Source organism: Eschrichtius robustus, chromosome 9 (assembly GCF_028021215.1).
Source record: "Eschrichtius robustus isolate mEscRob2 chromosome 9, mEscRob2.pri, whole genome shotgun sequence".
Lineage (NCBI taxonomy): Eukaryota > Metazoa > Chordata > Mammalia > Artiodactyla > Eschrichtiidae > Eschrichtius > Eschrichtius robustus.
In genome coordinates this window covers 95,862,899-95,881,853 of record NC_090832.1, presented here as the reverse complement: position 1 = coordinate 95,881,853, position 18,955 = coordinate 95,862,899, and positions in this window count along the sequence as shown.

The window sequence follows — 18,955 nt, the reverse complement described above, 5'->3', positions numbered from 1 at the left end:
CCCGAGCACAAGGAGATGAGAAATGAGGTGCGTTTTAGAAACCTTTCCCGATCACACGGTGTACCATCTTCTGGGTTTCCCATGCATGTTTTCGATGTAGGAAGATGCCCTTGAACCTGGAGATTTGGGACCCATGGGATGGGTACCACGCAGTATTACTTTAAAGGGTCTGCGTTTGCTCACCCAACCTCTCCAATCCTCTCAGCCCCAAAAGTGTCCACCCTTATGTCTCAGTCAGCTGTGGGTCTAGATATGGTCAATCCAGGTGGTATCACAGCCCCTGAACGAATTTTGTAAGAATTTCTCTCTCTTTCACTGTCTTTGCTTCACGGGTTTTTAAAAGTAATTGATTTTTATAATGGGGTTTAGCTGCTTTTCACTGCTGTGTTTATGCCGCTTTACACCCACTTGAGTCCCTTACAGAGAGATATCAACACATAGGTTTAAAGATTCTTACTAGTCAGATATATTCTTGGGCGGTGTATAGGGGGTGTTGAGTCCCGTTCACTGAGCAAGGAGTAGGTCTTGTCTATTACATGTTGGGTTTATGGAACGGTATCTGAGCTAATTTGAAACCCTGGTTTTATGCATCACCCCACCTCACCTTTCCCGTTAAGCAGCCATAGTGTGTTTTCTAAACGTGTGACTCTCTTCTGTTTTGTAATTCAGTTCAAGTGTAGCGGTTTTGACATTCCCTCTATAAGTGATATCTTATGATAAGTGTCTTTTTCTGTGTGACTTATTTCACGTAGAATCGTCGTACCTAAATCCACTCATCATGCTGCTACGAGCCTTATGACGTAGATTTCATGGCTGAGTGATATTCCATTGTACATAAGGACCACAACTTCTTTATCCATTTTTCTTTTTCCTGGGATATTTAAGGTGTAACGAAGTGGAGGTTCTTGTCAACAGAGCAGCCCTAAACTTTGGGGTGCCTGTGTCTTGCTGATTTTTAGTTTTCCCAGTTTATACGCCCATGAGTGGAAGTGCCCTATGCTCTTTAAGCTGAGTTTTTTAGATGTTTCAAGACACACCGTACACCTCTCCAGAGTGGCTGTTGGCAATTTACATCCCGCCCATCAGCGTAGCAAGGCTCCCGTTTCTCCATGGCCTGTCCTGCATTTCTGGTTTTGACACTTTATTCAGCATGGCCCTTTTGACCGATTGGAAACGAGACTTCTTTGTAGCGCTGATTTGCCTTTGCAGGTTGCTTGGTTGGCCAAAAAGGGCGTATGCGTTTTTTCCTGAATATATTCAGGAAAAAACGCATACGCCCTTTTTGGCCAAGGGCATCATTGTCGAGGTTTTGCCGCTTTTCCTGTGCTTTAAAGGCAATTCGAATCTCCCTCCTGAAATCTGTTTCCTGCAATTCTGCCTTGCTTTCAAATCCTCTTCGTTGCCTTTCCTCAGTATTTTTGTGGACGAGAGTTATCATTTATAACTCTGCAGGTTTGTGAATTGCAGTGCCCCTGAGCTCCATTTTTCAACTCGCTTTCTTGGGAGCTGGCCGCAAAAGCGCAGGATTGCTTCAGGCCCTATTCTCCTTCCGGGCGGCAGGCTGAGCCTGTGGTTAATTCTTCTTCCTGTTGGGAAAATAGAGTGACCTGTGCCTGTCCCAAGACCTAGAGCTAGTCTCTCATTGGTTCCCCCTCTTCCCGTTCCTCCTCAGGACAAATTGCAACCTGTACGGAACAGGAGGTTAAAGGTGCTGATTCTCCAAGGAGGGAGATTGCTAGGAAAGCGGCTGGAATGGCGAACCCGAGCACAAGGAGGTGAGAAATGAGGTGCGTTTTAGAAACCTTTCCCGATCACACGGTGTACCATCTTCTGGGTTTCTCATGCATGTTTTCGATGTAGGAAGGTGCCCTTGAACCTGGAGATTTGGGACCCATGGGATGGGTACCACGCAGTATTACTTTAAAGGGTCTGCGTTTGCTCACCCAACCTCACCAAAACTCTCAGCCCCAGGAGTGTCCACCCTTATGTCTCAATCAGCTGTGGGTCTAGATAAGGTCGATCCAGGTGGCATCACAGCCCCTGAACCAATTTTGTAAGAATTTCTCTCTCTTTCACTGTCTTTGCTTCACGGGTTTTTAAAAGTAATTGATTTTTATAATGGGGTTTAGCTGCTTTTCACTGCTGTGTTTATGCCGCTTTACACCCACTTGAGTCCCTTACAGAGAGATATCAACACATAGGTTTAAAGATTCTTACTAGTCAGATATATTCTTGGGCGGTGTATAGGGGGTGTTGAGTCCCGTTCACTGAGCAAGGAGTAGGTCTTGTCTATTACATGTTGGGTTTATGGAACGGTATCTGAGCTAATTTGAAACCCTGGTTTTATGCATCACCCCACCTCACCTTTCCCGTTAAGCAGCCATAGTGTGTTTTCTAAACGTGTGACTCTCTTCTGTTTTGTAATTCAGTTCAAGTGTAGCGGTTTTTACTTTCCCTCTATAAGTGATATCTTATGATAAGTTTTTTTTTTTTCTGTGTGACTTATTTCACGTAGAATCGTCGTACCTAAATCCACTCATCATGCTGCTACGAGCCTTATGACGTAGATTTCATGGCTGAGTGATATTCCATTGTACATAAGGACCACAACTTCTGTATCCATTTTTCTCTTTCCTGGGATATTTAAGGTGTAACGAAGTGGAGGTTCTTGCCAACAGAGCAGCCCTAAACTTTGGGGTGCCTGTGTCTTGCTGATTTTTAGTTTTCCCAATTTATACGCCCATGAGTGGAAGTGCCCTATGCTCTCTAAGCTGAGTTTTTTAGATGTCTCAGGACACATCGTACACCTCTCCAGAGTGGCTGTTGGCAATTTACATCCCGCCCATCAGCGTAGCAAGGCTCCCGTTTCTCCATGGCCTGTCCTGCATTTCTGGTTTTGACACTTTATTCAGCATGACCCTTTTGACCGATGGGAAGCGAGACTTCTTTGTAGCGCTGATTTTCCTTTGCAGGTTGCTTGGTTGGCCAAAAAGGGCGTATGCGTTTTTTCCTGAATATATTCAGGAAAAAACGCATACGCCCTTTTTGGCCAAGGGCATCATTGTCGAGGTTTTGCCGCTTTTCCTGTGCTTTAAAGGCGATTCGAATCTCCCTCCTGAAACCTGTTTCCTGCAATTCTGCCTTGCTTTCAAATCCTCTTCGTTGCCTTCCCTCAGTATATTTGTGGACGAGAGTTATCATTTATAACTCTGCAGGTTTGTGAATTGCAGTGCCCCTGAGCTTCATTTTTCAACTCGCTTTCTTGGGAGCTGGCCGCAAAAGCGCAGGTTTGCTTCAGGCCCTATTCTCCTTCCGGGCGGCAGGCTGAGCCTGTGGTTAATTCTTCTTCCTGTTGGGAAAATAGAGTGACCTGTGCCTGTCCCAAGACCTAGAGCTAGTCTCTCATTGGTTCCCCCTCTTCCCGTTCCTCCTCAGGACAAATTGCAACCTGTACGGTAAAGGAGGTTAAAGGTGCTGATTCTCCAAGGAGGGAGATTGCTAGGAAAGCGGCTGGAATGGCGAACCCGAGCACAAGGAGATGAGAAATGAGGTGCGTTTTAGAAACCTTTCCCGATCACACGGTGTACCATCTTCTGGGTTTCTCATGCATGTTTTCGATGTAGGAAGGTGCCCTTGAACCTGGAGATTTGGGACCCATGGGATGGGTACCACGCAGTATTACTTTAAAGGGTCTGCGTTTGCTCACCCAACCTCACCAAACCTCTCAGCCCCAGGAGTGTCCACCCTTATGTCTCAATCAGCTGTGGGTCTAGATATGGTCGATCCAGGTGGCATCACAGCCCCTGAACGAATTTTGTAAGAATTTCTCTCTCTTTCACTGTCTTTGCTTCACGGGTTTTTAAAAGTAATTGATTTTTATAATGGGGTTTAGCTGCTTTTCACTGCTGTGTTTATGCCGCTTTACACCCACTTGACTCCCTTACAGAGAGATATCAACACATAGGTTTTAAGATTCTTACTAGTCAGATATATTCTTGGGCGGTGAATAGGGGGTGTTGAGTCCCGTTCACTGAGCAAGGAGTAGGTCTTGTCTATTACATATTGGGTTTATGGAACGGTATCTGAGCTAATTTGAAACCCTTGTTTTATGCATCACCCCACCTCACCTTTCCCGTTAAGCAGCCATAGTGTGTTTTCTAAACGTGTGACTCTCTTCTGTTTTGTAATTCAGTTCAAGTGTAGCGGTTTTGACATTCCCTCTATAAGTGATATCTTATGATAAGTGTCTTTTTCTGTGTGACTTATTTCACGTAGAATCGTCGTACCTAAATCCACTCATCATGCTGCTACGAGCCTTATGATGTAGATTTCATGGCTGAGTGATATTCCATTGCACATAAGGACCACAACTTCTTTATCCATTTTTCTTTTTCCTGGGATATTTAAGGTGTAACGAAGTGGAGGTTCTTGTCAACAGAGCAGCCCTAAACTTTGGGGTGCCTGTGTCTTGCTGATTTTTAGTTTTCCCAGTTTATACGCCCATGAGTGGAAGTGCCCTATGCTCTCTAAGCTGAGTTTTTTAGATGTTTCAAGACACACCGTACACCTCTCCAGAGTGGCTGTTGGCAATTTACATCCCGCCCATCAGCGTAGCAAGGCTCCCGTTTCTCCATGGCCTGTCCTGCATTTCTGGTTTTGACACTTTATTCAGCATGGCCCTTTTGACCGATTGGAAACGAGACTTCTTTGTAGCGCTGATTTGCCTTTGCAGGTTGCTTGGTTGGCCAAAAAGGGCGTATGCGTTTTTTCCTGAATATATTCAGGAAAAAACGCATACGCCCTTTTTGGCCAAGGGCATCATTGTCGAGGTTTTGCCGCTTTTCCTGTGCTTTAAAGGCGATTCGAATCTCCCTCCTGAAACCTGTTTCCTGCAATTCTGCTTTGCTTTCAAATCCTCTTCGTTGCCTTCCCTCAATATATTTGTGGACGAGAGTTATCATTTATAACTCTGCAGGTTTGTGAATTGCAGTGCCCCTGAGCTCCATTTTTCAACTCGCTTTCTTGGGAGCTGGCCGCAAAAGCGCAGGATTGCTTCAGGCCCTATTCTCCTTCCGGGCGGCAGGCTGAGCCTTTGGTTAATTCTTCTTCTTGACGGGAAAATAGAGTGAGCTGTGCCTGTCCCAAGACATAGAGCTAGTCTCTCATTGGTTCCCCCTCTTCCCGTTCCTCCTCAGGACAAATTGCAACCTGTACAGAACAGGAGGTTAAAGGTGCTGATTCTCCAAGGAGGGAGATTGCTAGGAAAGCGGCTGGAACGGCGAACCCGAGCACAAGGAGATGAGAAATGAGGTGCGTTTTAGAAACCTTTCCCGATCACACGGTGTACCATCTTCTGGGTTTCCCATGCATGTTTTCGATGTAGGAAGATGCCCTTGAACCTGGAGATTTGGGACCCATGGGATGGGTACCACGCAGTATTACTTTAAAGGGTCTGCGTTTGCTCACCCAACCTCACCAAACCTCTCAGCCCCAAAAGTGTCCACCCTTATGTCTCAGTCAGCTGTCGGTCTAGATATGGTCAATCCAGGTGGCATCACAGCCCCTGAACGAATTTTGTAAGAATTTCTCTCTCTTTCACTGTCTTTGCTTCACGGGTTTTTAAAAGTAATTGATTTTTATAATGGGGTTTAGCTGCTTTTCACTGCTGTGTTTATGCCGCTTTACACCCACTTGAGTCCCTTACACAGAGATATCAACACATAGGTTTAAAGATTCTTGCTAGTCAGATATATTCTTGGGCGGTGTATAGGGGGTGTTGAGTCCCGTTCACTGAGCAAGGAGTAGGTCTTGTCTATCACATATTGGGTTAATGGAACGGTATCTGAGCTAATTTGAAACCCTGGTTTTATGCATCACCCCACCTCACCTTTCCCGTTAAGCAGCCATAGTGTGTTTTCTAAACGTGTGACTCTCTTCTGTTTTGTAATTCAGTTCAAGTGTAGCGGTTTTTACTTTCCCTCTATAAGTGATATCTTATGATAAGTTTTTTTTTTCTGTGTGACTTATTTCACGTAGAATCGTCGTACCTAAATCCACTCATCATGCTGCTACGAGCCTTATGACGTAGATTTCATGGCTGAGTGATATTCCATTGTACATAAGGACCACAACTTCTGTATCCATTTTTCTCTTTCCTGGGATATTTAAGGTGTAACGAAGTGGAGGTTCTTGCCAACAGAGCAGCCCTAAACTTTGGGGTGCCTGTGTCTTGCTGATTTTTAGTTTTCCCAATTTATACGCCCATGAGTGGAAGTGCCCTATGCTCTCTAAGCTGAGTTTTTTAGATGTCTCAGGACACATCGTACACCTCTCCAGAGTGGCTGTTGGCAATTTACATCCCGCCCATCAGCGTAGCAAGGCTCCCGTTTCTCCATGGCCTGTCCTGCATTTCTGGTTTTGACACTTTATTCAGCATGACCCTTTTGACCGATGGGAAGCGAGACTTCTTTGTAGCGCTGATTTTCCTTTGCAGGTTGCTTGGTTGGCCAAAAAGGGCGTATGCGTTTTTTCCTGAATATATTCAGGAAAAAACGCATACGCCCTTTTTGGCCAAGGGCATCATTGTCGAGGTTTTGCCGCTTTTCCTGTGCTTTAAAGGCGATTCGAATCTCCCTCCTGAAACCTGTTTCCTGCAATTCTGCCTTGCTTTCAAATCCTCTTCGTTGCCTTCCCTCAGTATATTTGTGGACGAGAGTTATCATTTATAACTCTGCAGGTTTGTGAATTGCAGTGCCCCTGAGCTTCATTTTTCAACTCGCTTTCTTGGGAGCTGGCCGCAAAAGCGCAGGTTTGCTTCAGGCCCTATTCTCCTTCCGGGCGGCAGGCTGAGCCTGTGGTTAATTCTTCTTCCTGTTGGGAAAATAGAGTGACCTGTGCCTGTCCCAAGACCTAGAGCTAGTCTCTCATTGGTTCCCCCTCTTCCCGTTCCTCCTCAGGACAAATTGCAACCTGTACGGTAAAGGAGGTTAAAGGTGCTGATTCTCCAAGGAGGGAGATTGCTAGGAAAGCGGCTGGAATGGCGAACCCGAGCACAAGGAGATGAGAAATGAGGTGCGTTTTAGAAACCTTTCCCGATCACACGGTGTACCATCTTCTGGGTTTCTCATGCATGTTTTCGATGTAGGAAGGTGCCCTTGAACCTGGAGATTTGGGACCCATGGGATGGGTACCACGCAGTATTACTTTAAAGGGTCTGCGTTTGCTCACCCAACCTCACCAAACCTCTCAGCCCCAGGAGTGTCCACCCTTATGTCTCAATCAGCTGTGGGTCTAGATATGGTCGATCCAGGTGGCATCACAGCCCCTGAACGAATTTTGTAAGAATTTCTCTCTCTTTCACTGTCTTTGCTTCACGGGTTTTTAAAAGTAATTGATTTTTATAATGGGGTTTAGCTGCTTTTCACTGCTGTGTTTATGCCGCTTTACACCCACTTGACTCCCTTACAGAGAGATATCAACACATAGGTTTTAAGATTCTTACTAGTCAGATATATTCTTGGGCGGTGAATAGGGGGTGTTGAGTCCCGTTCACTGAGCAAGGAGTAGGTCTTGTCTATTACATATTGGGTTTATGGAACGGTATCTGAGCTAATTTGAAACCCTTGTTTTATGCATCACCCCACCTCACCTTTCCCGTTAAGCAGCCATAGTGTGTTTTCTAAACGTGTGACTCTCTTCTGTTTTGTAATTCAGTTCAAGTGTAGCGGTTTTTACATTCCCTCTATAAGTGATATCTTATGATAAGTGTCTTTTTCTGTGTGACTTATTTCACGTAGAATCGTCGTACCTAAATCCACTCATCATGCTGCTACGAGCCTTATGATGTAGATTTCATGGCTGAGTGATATTCCATTGCACATAAGGACCACAACTTCTTTATCCATTTTTCTTTTTCCTGGGATATTTAAGGTGTAACGAAGTGGAGGTTCTTGTCAACAGAGCAGCCCTAAACTTTGGGGTGCCTGTGTCTTGCTGATTTTTAGTTTTCCCAGTTTATACGCCCATGAGTGGAAGTGCCCTATGCTCTCTAAGCTGAGTTTTTTAGATGTTTCAAGACACACCGTACACCTCTCCAGAGTGGCTGTTGGCAATTTACATCCCGCCCATCAGCGTAGCAAGGCTCCCGTTTCTCCATGGCCTGTCCTGCATTTCTGGTTTTGACACTTTATTCAGCATGGCCCTTTTGACCGATTGGAAACGAGACTTCTTTGTAGCGCTGATTTGCCTTTGCAGGTTGCTTGGTTGGCCAAAAAGGGCGTATGCGTTTTTTCCTGAATATATTCAGGAAAAAACGCATACGCCCTTTTTGGCCAAGGGCATCATTGTCGAGGTTTTGCCGCTTTTCCTGTGCTTTAAAGGCGATTCGAATCTCCCTCCTGAAACCTGTTTCCTGCAATTCTGCTTTGCTTTCAAATCCTCTTCGTTGCCTTCCCTCAATATATTTGTGGACGAGAGTTATCATTTATAACTCTGCAGGTTTGTGAATTGCAGTGCCCCTGAGCTCCATTTTTCAACTCGCTTTCTTGGGAGCTGGCCGCAAAAGCGCAGGATTGCTTCAGGCCCTATTCTCCTTCCGGGCGGCAGGCTGAGCCTTTGGTTAATTCTTCTTCTTGACGGGAAAATAGAGTGAGCTGTGCCTGTCCCAAGACATAGAGCTAGTCTCTCATTGGTTCCCCCTCTTCCCGTTCCTCCTCAGGACAAATTGCAACCTGTACAGAACAGGAGGTTAAAGGTGCTGATTCTCCAAGGAGGGAGATTGCTAGGAAAGCGGCTGGAACGGCGAACCCGAGCACAAGGAGATGAGAAATGAGGTGCGTTTTAGAAACCTTTCCCGATCACACGGTGTACCATCTTCTGGGTTTCCCATGCATGTTTTCGATGTAGGAAGATGCCCTTGAACCTGGAGATTTGGGACCCATGGGATGGGTACCACGCAGTATTACTTTAAAGGGTCTGCGTTTGCTCACCCAACCTCACCAAACCTCTCAGCCCCAAAAGTGTCCACCCTTATGTCTCAGTCAGCTGTCGGTCTAGATATGGTCAATCCAGGTGGCATCACAGCCCCTGAACGAATTTTGTAAGAATTTCTCTCTCTTTCACTGTCTTTGCTTCACGGGTTTTTAAAAGTAATTGATTTTTATAATGGGGTTTAGCTGCTTTTCACTGCTGTGTTTATGCCGCTTTACACCCACTTGAGTCCCTTACACAGAGATATCAACACATAGGTTTAAAGATTCTTGCTAGTCAGATATATTCTTGGGCGGTGTATAGGGGGTGTTGAGTCCCGTTCACTGAGCAAGGAGTAGGTCTTGTCTATCACATATTGGGTTAATGGAACGGTATCTGAGCTAATTTGAAACACTAGTTTTATGCATCACCCCACCTCACCTTTCCCGTTAAGCAGCCATAGTGTGTTTTCTAAACGTGTGACTCTCTTCTGTTTTGTAATTCAGTTCAAGTGTAGCGGTTTTTACATTCCCTCTATAAGTGATATCTTATGATAAGTGTCTTTTTCTGTGTGACTTATTTCACGTAGAATCGTCGTACCTAAATCCACTCATCATGCTGCTACGAGCCTTATGACGTAGATTTCATGGCTGAGTGATATTCCATTGTACATAAGGACCACAACTTCTTTATCCATTTTTCTTTTTCCTGGGATATTTAAGGTGTAACGAAGTGGAGGTTCTTGTCAACAGAGCAGCCCTAAACTTTGGGGTGCCTGTGTCTTGCTGATTTTTAGTTTTCCCAGTTTATACGCCCATGAGTGGAAGTGCCCTATGCTCTCTAAGCTGAGTTTTTTAGATGTTTCAAGACACACCGTACACCTCTCCAGAGTGGCTGTTGGCAATTTACATCCCGCCCATCAGCGTAGCAAGGCTCCCGTTTCTCCATGGCCTGTCCTGCATTTCTGGTTTTGACACTTTATTCAGCATGGCCCTTTTGACCGATGGGAAGCGAGACTTCTTTGTAGCGCTGATTTGCCTTTGCAGGTTGCTTGGTTGGCCAAAAAGGGCGTATGCGTTTTTTCCTGAATATATTCAGGAAAAAACGCATACGCCCTTTTTGGCCAAGGGCATCATTGTCGAGGTTTTGCCGCTTTTCCTGTGCTTTAAAGGCAATTCGAATCTCCCTCCTGAAATCTGTTTCCTGCAATTCTGCCTTGCTTTCAAATCCTCTTCGTTGCCTTTCCTCAGTATATTTGTGGACGAGAGTTATCATTTATAACTCTGCAGGTTTGTGAATTGCAGTGCCCCTGAGCTCCATTTTTCAACTCGCTTTCTTGGGAGCTGGCCGCAAAAGCGCAGGATTGCTTCAGGCCCTATTCTCCTTCCGGGCGGCAGGCTGAGCCTGTGGTTAATTCTTCTTCCTGTTGGGAAAATAGAGTGACCTGTGCCTGTCCCAAGACCTAGAGCTAGTCTCTCATTGGTTCCCCCTCTTCCCGTTCCTCCTCAGGACAAATTGCAACCTGTACGGAACAGGAGGTTAAAGGTGCTGATTCTCCAAGGAGGGAGATTGCTAGGAAAGCGGCTGGAATGGCGAACCCGAGCACAAGGAGATGAGAAATGAGGTTGCGTTTTAGAAACCTTTCCCGATCACACGGTGTACCATCTTCTGGGTTTCCCATGCATGTTTTCGATGTAGGAAGATGCCCTTGAACCTGGAGATTTGGGACCCATGGGATGGGTACCACGCAGTATTACTTTAAAGGGTCTGCGTTTGCTCACCCAACCTCACCAAACCTCTCAGCCCCAAAAGTGTCCACCCTTATGTCTCAATCAGCTGTGGGTCTAGATATGGTCGATCCAGGTGGCATCACAGCCCCTGAACTAATTTTGTAAGAATTTCTCTCTCTTTCACTGTCTTTGCTTCACGGGTTTTTAAAAGTAATTGATTTTTATAATGGGGTTTAGCTGATTTTCACTGCTGTGTTTATGCCGCTTTACACCCACTTGACTCCCTTACAGAGAGATATCAACACATAGGTTTTAAGATTCTTACTAGTCAGATATATTCTTGGGCGGTGAATAGGGGGTGTTGAGTCCCGTTCACTGAGCAAGGAGTAGGTCTTGTCTATTACATATTGGGTTTATGGAACGGTATCTGAGCTAATTTGAAACCCTTGTTTTATGCATCACCCCACCTCACCTTTCCCGTTAAGCAGCCATAGTGTGTTTTCTAAACGTGTGACTCTCTTCTGTTTTGTAATTCAGTTCAAGTGTAGCGGTTTTTACATTCCCTCTATAAGTGATATCTTATGATAAGTGTCTTTTTCTGTGTGACTTATTTCACGTAGAATCGTCGTACCTAAATCCACTCATCATGCTGCTACGAGCCTTATGACGTAGATTTCATGGCTGAGTGATATTCCATTGTACATAAGGACCACAACTTCTTTATCCATTTTTCTTTTTCCTGGGATATTTAAGGTGTAACGAAGTGGAGGTTCTTGTCAACAGAGCAGCCCTAAACTTTGGGGTGCCTGTGTCTTGCTGATTTTTAGTTTTCCCAGTTTATACGCCCATGAGTGGAAGTGCCCTATGCTCTCTAAGCTGAGTTTTTTAGATGTCTCAAGACACACCGTACACCTCTCCAGAGTGGCTGTTGGCAATTGACATCCCGCCCATCAGCGTAGCAAGGCTCCAGTTTCTCCATGGCCTGTCCTGCATTTCTGGTTTTGACACTTTATTCAGCATGGCCCTTTTGACCGATTGGAAACGAGACTTCTTTGTAGCGCTGATTTGCCTTTACAGGTTGCTTGGTTGGCCAAAAAGGGCGTATGCGTTTTTTCCTGAATATATTCAGGAAAAAACGCATACGCCCTTTTTGGCCAAGGGCATCATTGTCGAGGTTTTGCCGCTTTTCCTGTGCTTTAAAGGCGATTCGAATCTCCCTCCTGAAACCTGTTTCCTGCAATTCTGCCTTGCTTTCAAATCCTCTTCGTTGCCTTCCCTCAATATATTTGTGGACGAGAGTTATCATTTATAACTCTGCAGGTTTGTGAATTGCAGTGCCCCTGAGCTCCATTTTTCAACTCGCTTTCTTGGGAGCTGGCCGCAAAAGCGCAGGATTGCTTCAGGCCCTATTCTCCTTCCGGGCGGCAGGCTGAGCCTGTGGTTAATTCTTCTTCCTGACGGGAAAATAGAGTGAGCTGTGCCTGTCCCAAGACATAGAGCTAGTCTCTCATTGGTTCCCCCTCTTCCCGTTCCTCCTCAGGACAAATTGCAACCTGTACAGAACAGGAGGTTAAAGGTGCTGATTCTCCAAGGAGGGAGATTGCTAGGAAAGCGGCTGGAACGGCGAACCCGAGCACAAGGAGATGAGAAATGAGGTGCGTTTTAGAAACCTTTCCCGATCACACGGTGTACCATCTTCTGGGTTTCCCATGCATGTTTTCGATGTAGGAAGATGCCCTTGAACCTGGAGATTTGGGACCCATGGGATGGGTACCACGCAGTATTACTTTAAAGGGTCTGCGTTTGCTCACCCAACCTCACCAAACCTCTCAGCCCCAAAAGTGTCCACCCTTATGTCTCAGTCAGCTGTGGGTCTAGATATGGTCAATCCAGGTGGCATCACAGCCCCTGAACGAATTTTGTAAGAATTTCTCTCTCTTTCACTGTCTTTGCTTCACGGGTTTTTAAAAGTAATTGATTTTTATAATGGGGTTTAGCTGCTTTTCACTGCTGTGTTTATGCCGCTTTACACCCACTTGAGTCCCTTACACAGAGATATCAACACATAGGTTTAAAGATTCTTGCTAGTCAGATATATTCTTGGGCGGTGTATAGGGGGTGTTGAGTCCCGTTCACTGAGCAAGGAGTAGGTCTTGTCTATTACATATTGGGTTTATGGAACGGTATCTGAGCTAATTTGAAACCCTTGTTTTATGCATCACCCCACCTCACCTTTCCCGTTAAGCAGCCATAGTGTGTTTTCTAAACGTGTGACTCTCTTCTGTTTTGTAATTCAGTTCAAGTGTAGCGGTTTTGACATTCCCTCTATAAGTGATATCTTATGATAAGTGTCTTTTTCTGTGTGACTTATTTCACGTAGAATCGTCGTACCTAAATCCACTCATCATGCTGCTACGAGCCTTATGACGTAGATTTCATGGCTGAGTGATATTCCATTGTACATAAGGACCACAACTTCTTTATCCATTTTTCTTTTTCCTGGGATATTTAAGGTGTAACGAAGTGGAGGTTCTTGTCAACAGAGCAGCCCTAAACTTTGGGGTGCCTGTGTCTTGCTGATTTTTAGTTTTCCCAGTTTATACGCCCATGAGTGGAAGTGCCCTATGCTCTCTAAGCTGAGTTTTTTAGATGTTTCAAGACACACCGTACACCTCTCCAGAGTGGCTGTTGGCAATTTACATCCCGCCCATCAGCGTAGCAAGGCTCCCGTTTCTCCATGGCCTGTCCTGCATTTCTGGTTTTGACACTTTATTCAGCATGGCCCTTTTGACCGATGGGAAGCGAGACATCTTTGTAGCGCTGATTTGCCTTTGCAGGTTGCTTGGTTGGCCAAAAAGGGCGTATGCGTTTTTTCCTGAATATATTCAGGAAAAAACGCATACGCCCTTTTTGGCCAAGGGCATCATTGTCGAGGTTTTGCCGCTTTTCCTGTGCTTTAAAGGCAATTCGAATCTCCCTCCTGAAATCTGTTTCCTGCAATTCTGCCTTGCTTTCAAATCCTCTTCGTTGCCTTTCCTCAGTATATTTGTGGACGAGAGTTATCATTTATAACTCTGCAGGTTTGTGAATTGCAGTGCCCCTGAGCTCCATTTTTCAACTCGCTTTCTTGGGAGCTGGCCGCAAAAGCGCAGGATTGCTTCAGGCCCTATTCTCCTTCCGGGCGGCAGGCTGAGCCTGTGGTTAATTCTTCTTCCTGTTGGGAAAATAGAGTGACCTGTGCCTGTCCCAAGACCTAGAGCTAGTCTCTCATTGGTTCCCCCTCTTCCCGTTCCTCCTCAGGACAAATTGCAACCTGTACGGAACAGGAGGTTAAAGGTGCTGATTCTCCAAGGAGGGAGATTGCTAGGAAAGCGGCTGGAATGGCGAACCCGAGCACAAGGAGGTGAGAAATGAGGTGCGTTTTAGAAACCTTTCCCGATCACACGGTGTACCATCTTCTGGGTTTCTCATGCATGTTTTCGATGTAGGAAGGTGCCCTTGAACCTGGAGATTTGGGACCCATGGGATGGGTACCACGCAGTATTACTTTAAAGGGTCTGCGTTTGCTCACCCAACCTCACCAAAACTCTCAGCCCCAGGAGTGTCCACCCTTATGTCTCAATCAGCTGTGGGTCTAGATATGGTCGATCCAGGTGGCATCACAGCCCCTGAACCAATTTTGTAAGAATTTCTCTCTCTTTCACTGTCTTTGCTTCACGGGTTTTTAAAAGTAATTGATTTTTATAATGGGGTTTAGCTGCTTTTCACTGCTGTGTTTATGCCGCTTTACACCCACTTGAGTCCCTTACAGAGAGATATCAACACATAGGTTTAAAGATTCTTACTAGTCAGATATATTCTTGGGCGGTGTATAGGGGGTGTTGAGTCCCGTTCACTGAGCAAGGAGTAGGTCTTGTCTATTACATGTTGGGTTTATGGAACGGTATCTGAGCTAATTTGAAACCCTGGTTTTATGCATCACCCCACCTCACCTTTCCCGTTAAGCAGCCATAGTGTGTTTTCTAAACGTGTGACTCTCTTCTGTTTTGTAATTCAGTTCAAGTGTAGCGGTTTTTACTTTCCCTCTATAAGTGATATCTTATGATAAGTTTTTTTTTTTCTGTGTGACTTATTTCACGTAGAATCGTCGTACCTAAATCCACTCATCATGCTGCTACGAGCCTTATGACGTAGATTTCATGGCTGAGTGATATTCCATTGTACATAAGGACCACAACTTCTGTATCCATTTTTCTCTTTCCTGGGATATTTAAGGTGTAACGAAGTGGAGGTTCTTGCCAACAGAGCAGCCCTAAACTTTGGGGTGCCTGTGTCTTGCTGATTTTTAGTTTTCCCAATTTATACGCCCATGAGTGGAAGTGCCCTATGCTCTCTAAGCTGAGTTTTTTAGATGTCTCAGGACACATCGTACACCTCTCCAGAGTGGCTGTTGGCAATTTACATCCCGCCCATCAGCGTAGCAAGGCTCCCGTTTCTCCATGGCCTGTCCTGCATTTCTGGTTTTGACACTTTATTCAGCATGACCCTTTTGACCGATGGGAAGCGAGACTTCTTTGTAGCGCTGATTTTCCTTTGCAGGTTGCTTGGTTGGCCAAAAAGGGCGTATGCGTTTTTTCCTGAATATATTCAGGAAAAAACGCATACGCCCTTTTTGGCCAAGGGCATCATTGTCGAGGTTTTGCCGCTTTTCCTGTGCTTTAAAGGCGATTCGAATCTCCCTCCTGAAACCTGTTTCCTGCAATTCTGCCTTGCTTTCAAATCCTCTTCGTTGCCTTCCCTCAGTATATTTGTGGACGAGAGTTATCATTTATAACTCTGCAGGTTTGTGAATTGCAGTGCCCCTGAGCTTCATTTTTCAACTCGCTTTCTTGGGAGCTGGCCGCAAAAGCGCAGGTTTGCTTCAGGCCCTATTCTCCTTCCGGGCGGCAGGCTGAGCCTGTGGTTAATTCTTCTTCCTGTTGGGAAAATAGAGTGACCTGTGCCTGTCCCAAGACCTAGAGCTAGTCTCTCATTGGTTCCCCCTCTTCCCGTTCCTCCTCAGGACAAATTGCAACCTGTACGGTAAAGGAGGTTAAAGGTGCTGATTCTCCAAGGAGGGAGATTGCTAGGAAAGCGGCTGGAATGGCGAACCCGAGCACAAGGAGATGAGAAATGAGGTGCGTTTTAGAAACCTTTCCCGATCACACGTTGTACCATCTTCTGGGTTTCTCATGCATGTTTTCGATGTAGGAAGGTGCCCTTGAACCTGGAGATTTGGGACCCATGGGATGGGTACCACGCAGTATTACTTTAAAGGGTCTGCGTTTGCTCACCCAACCTCACCAAACCTCTCAGCCCCAGGAGTGTCCACCCTTATGTCTCAATCAGCTGTGGGTCTAGATATGGTCGATCCAGGTGGCATCACAGCCCCTGAACGAATTTTGTAAGAATTTCTCTCTCTTTCACTGTCTTTGCTTCACGGGTTTTTAAAAGTAATTGATTTTTATAATGGGGTTTAGCTGCTTTTCACTGCTGTGTTTATGCCGCTTTACACCCACTTGACTCCCTTACAGAGAGATATCAACACATAGGTTTTAAGATTCTTACTAGTCAGATATATTCTTGGGCGGTGAATAGGGGGTGTTGAGTCCCGTTCACTGAGCAAGGAGTAGGTCTTGTCTATTACATATTGGGTTTATGGAACGGTATCTGAGCTAATTTGAAACCCTTGTTTTATGCATCACCCCACCTCACCTTTCCCGTTAAGCAGCCATAGTGTGTTTTCTAAACGTGTGACTCTCTTCTGTTTTGTAATTCAGTTCAAGTGTAGCGGTTTTTACATTCCCTCTATAAGTGATATCTTATGATAAGTGTCTTTTTCTGTGTGACTTATTTCACGTAGAATCGTCGTACCTAAATCCACTCATCATGCTGCTACGAGCCTTATGATGTAGATTTCATGGCTGAGTGATATTCCATTGCACATAAGGACCACAACTTCTTTATCCATTTTTCTTTTTCCTGGGATATTTAAGGTGTAACGAAGTGGAGGTTCTTGTCAACAGAGCAGCCCTAAACTTTGGGGTGCCTGTGTCTTGCTGATTTTTAGTTTTCCCAGTTTATACGCCCATGAGTGGAAGTGCCCTATGCTCTCTAAGCTGAGTTTTTTAGATGTTTCAAGACACACCGTACACCTCTCCAGAGTGGCTGTTGGCAATTTACATCCCGCCCATCAGCGTAGCAAGGCTCCCGTTTCTCCATGGCCTGTCCTGCATTTCTGGTTTTGACACTTTATTCAGCATGGCCCTTTTGACCGATTGGAAACGAGACTTCTTTGTAGCGCTGATTTGCCTTTGCAGGTTGCTTGGTTGGCCAAAAAGGGCGTATGCGTTTTTTCCTGAATATATTCAGGAAAAAACGCATACGCCCTTTTTGGCCAAGGGCATCATTGTCGAGGTTTTGCCGCTTTTCCTGTGCTTTAAAGGCGATTCGAATCTCCCTCCTGAAACCTGTTTCCTGCAATTCTGCTTTGCTTTCAAATCCTCTTCGTTGCCTTCCCTCAATATATTTGTGGACGAGAGTTATCATTTATAACTCTGCAGGTTTGTGAATTGCAGTGCCCCTGAGCTCCATTTTTCAACTCGCTTTCTTGGGAGCTGGCCGCAAAAGCGCAGGATTGCTTCAGGCCCTATTCTCCTTCCGGGCGGCAGGCTGAGCCTTTGGTTAATTCTTCTTCTTGACGGGAAAATAGAGTGAGCTGTGCCTGTCCCAAGACATAGAGCTAGTCTCTCATTGGTTCCCCCTCTTCCCGTTCCTCCTCAGGACAAATTGCAACCTGTACAGAACAGGAGGTTAAAGGTGCTGATTCTCCAAGGAGGGAGATTGCTAGGAAAGCGGCTGGAACGGCGAACCCGAGCACAAGGAGATGAGAAATGAGGTGCGTTTTAGAAACCTTTCCCGATCACACGGTGTACCATCTTCTGGGTTTCCCATGCATGTTTTCGATGTAGGAAGATGCCCTTGAACCTGGAGATTTGGGACCCATGGGATGGGTACCACGCAGTATTACTTTAAAGGGTCTGCGTTTGCTCACCCAACCTCACCAAACCTCTCAGCCCCAAAAGTGTCCACCCTTATGTCTCAGTCAGCTGTCGGTCTAGATATGGTCAATCCAGGTGGCATCACAGCCCCTGAACGAATTTTGTAAGAATTTCTCTCTCTTTCACTGTCTTTGCTTCACGGGTTTTTAAAAGTAATTGATTTTTATAATGGGGTTTAGCTGCTTTTCACTGCTGTGTTTATGCCGCTTTACACCCACTTGAGTCCCTTACACAGAGATATCAACACATAGGTTTAAAGATTCTTGCTAGTCAGATATATTCTTGGGCGGTATATAGGGGGTGTTGAGTCCCGTTCACTGAGCAAGGAGTAGGTCTTGTCTATCACATATTGGGTTAATGGAACGGTATCTGAGCTAATTTGAAACACTAGTTTTATGCATCACCCCACCTCACCTTTCCCGTTAAGCAGCCATAGTGTGTTTTCTAAACGTGTGACTCTCTTCTGTTTTGTAATTCAGTTCAAGTGTAGCGGTTTTTACATTCCCTCTATAAGTGATATCTTATGATAAGTGTCTTTTTCTGTGTGACTTATTTCACGTAGAATCGTCGTACCTAAATCCACTCATCATGCTGCTACGAGCCTTATGACGTAGATTTCATGGCTGAGTGATATTCCATTGTACATAAGGACCACAACTTCTTTATCCATTTTTCTTTTTCCTGGGATATTTAAGGTGTAACGAAGTGGAGGTTCTTGTCAACAGAGCAGCCCTAAACTTTGGGGTGCCTGTGTCTTGCTGATTTTTAGTTTTCCCAGTTTATACGCCCATGAGTGGAAGTGCCCTATGCTCTCTAAGCTGAGTTTTTTAGATGTTTCAAGACACACCGTACACCTCTCCAGAGTGGCTGTTGGCAATTTACATCCCGCCCATCAGCGTAGCAAGGCTCCCGTTTCTCCATGGCCTGTCCTGCATTTCTGGTTTTGACACTTTATTCAGCATGGCCCTTTTGACCGATGGGAAGCGAGACTTCTTTGTAGCGCTGATTTGCCTTTGCAGGTTGCTTGGTTGGCCAAAAAGGGCGTATGCGTTTTTTCCTGAATATATTCAGGAAAAAACGCATACGCCCTTTTTGGCCAAGGGCATCATTGTCGAGGTTTTGCCGCTTTTCCTGTGCTTTAAAGGCAATTCGAATCTC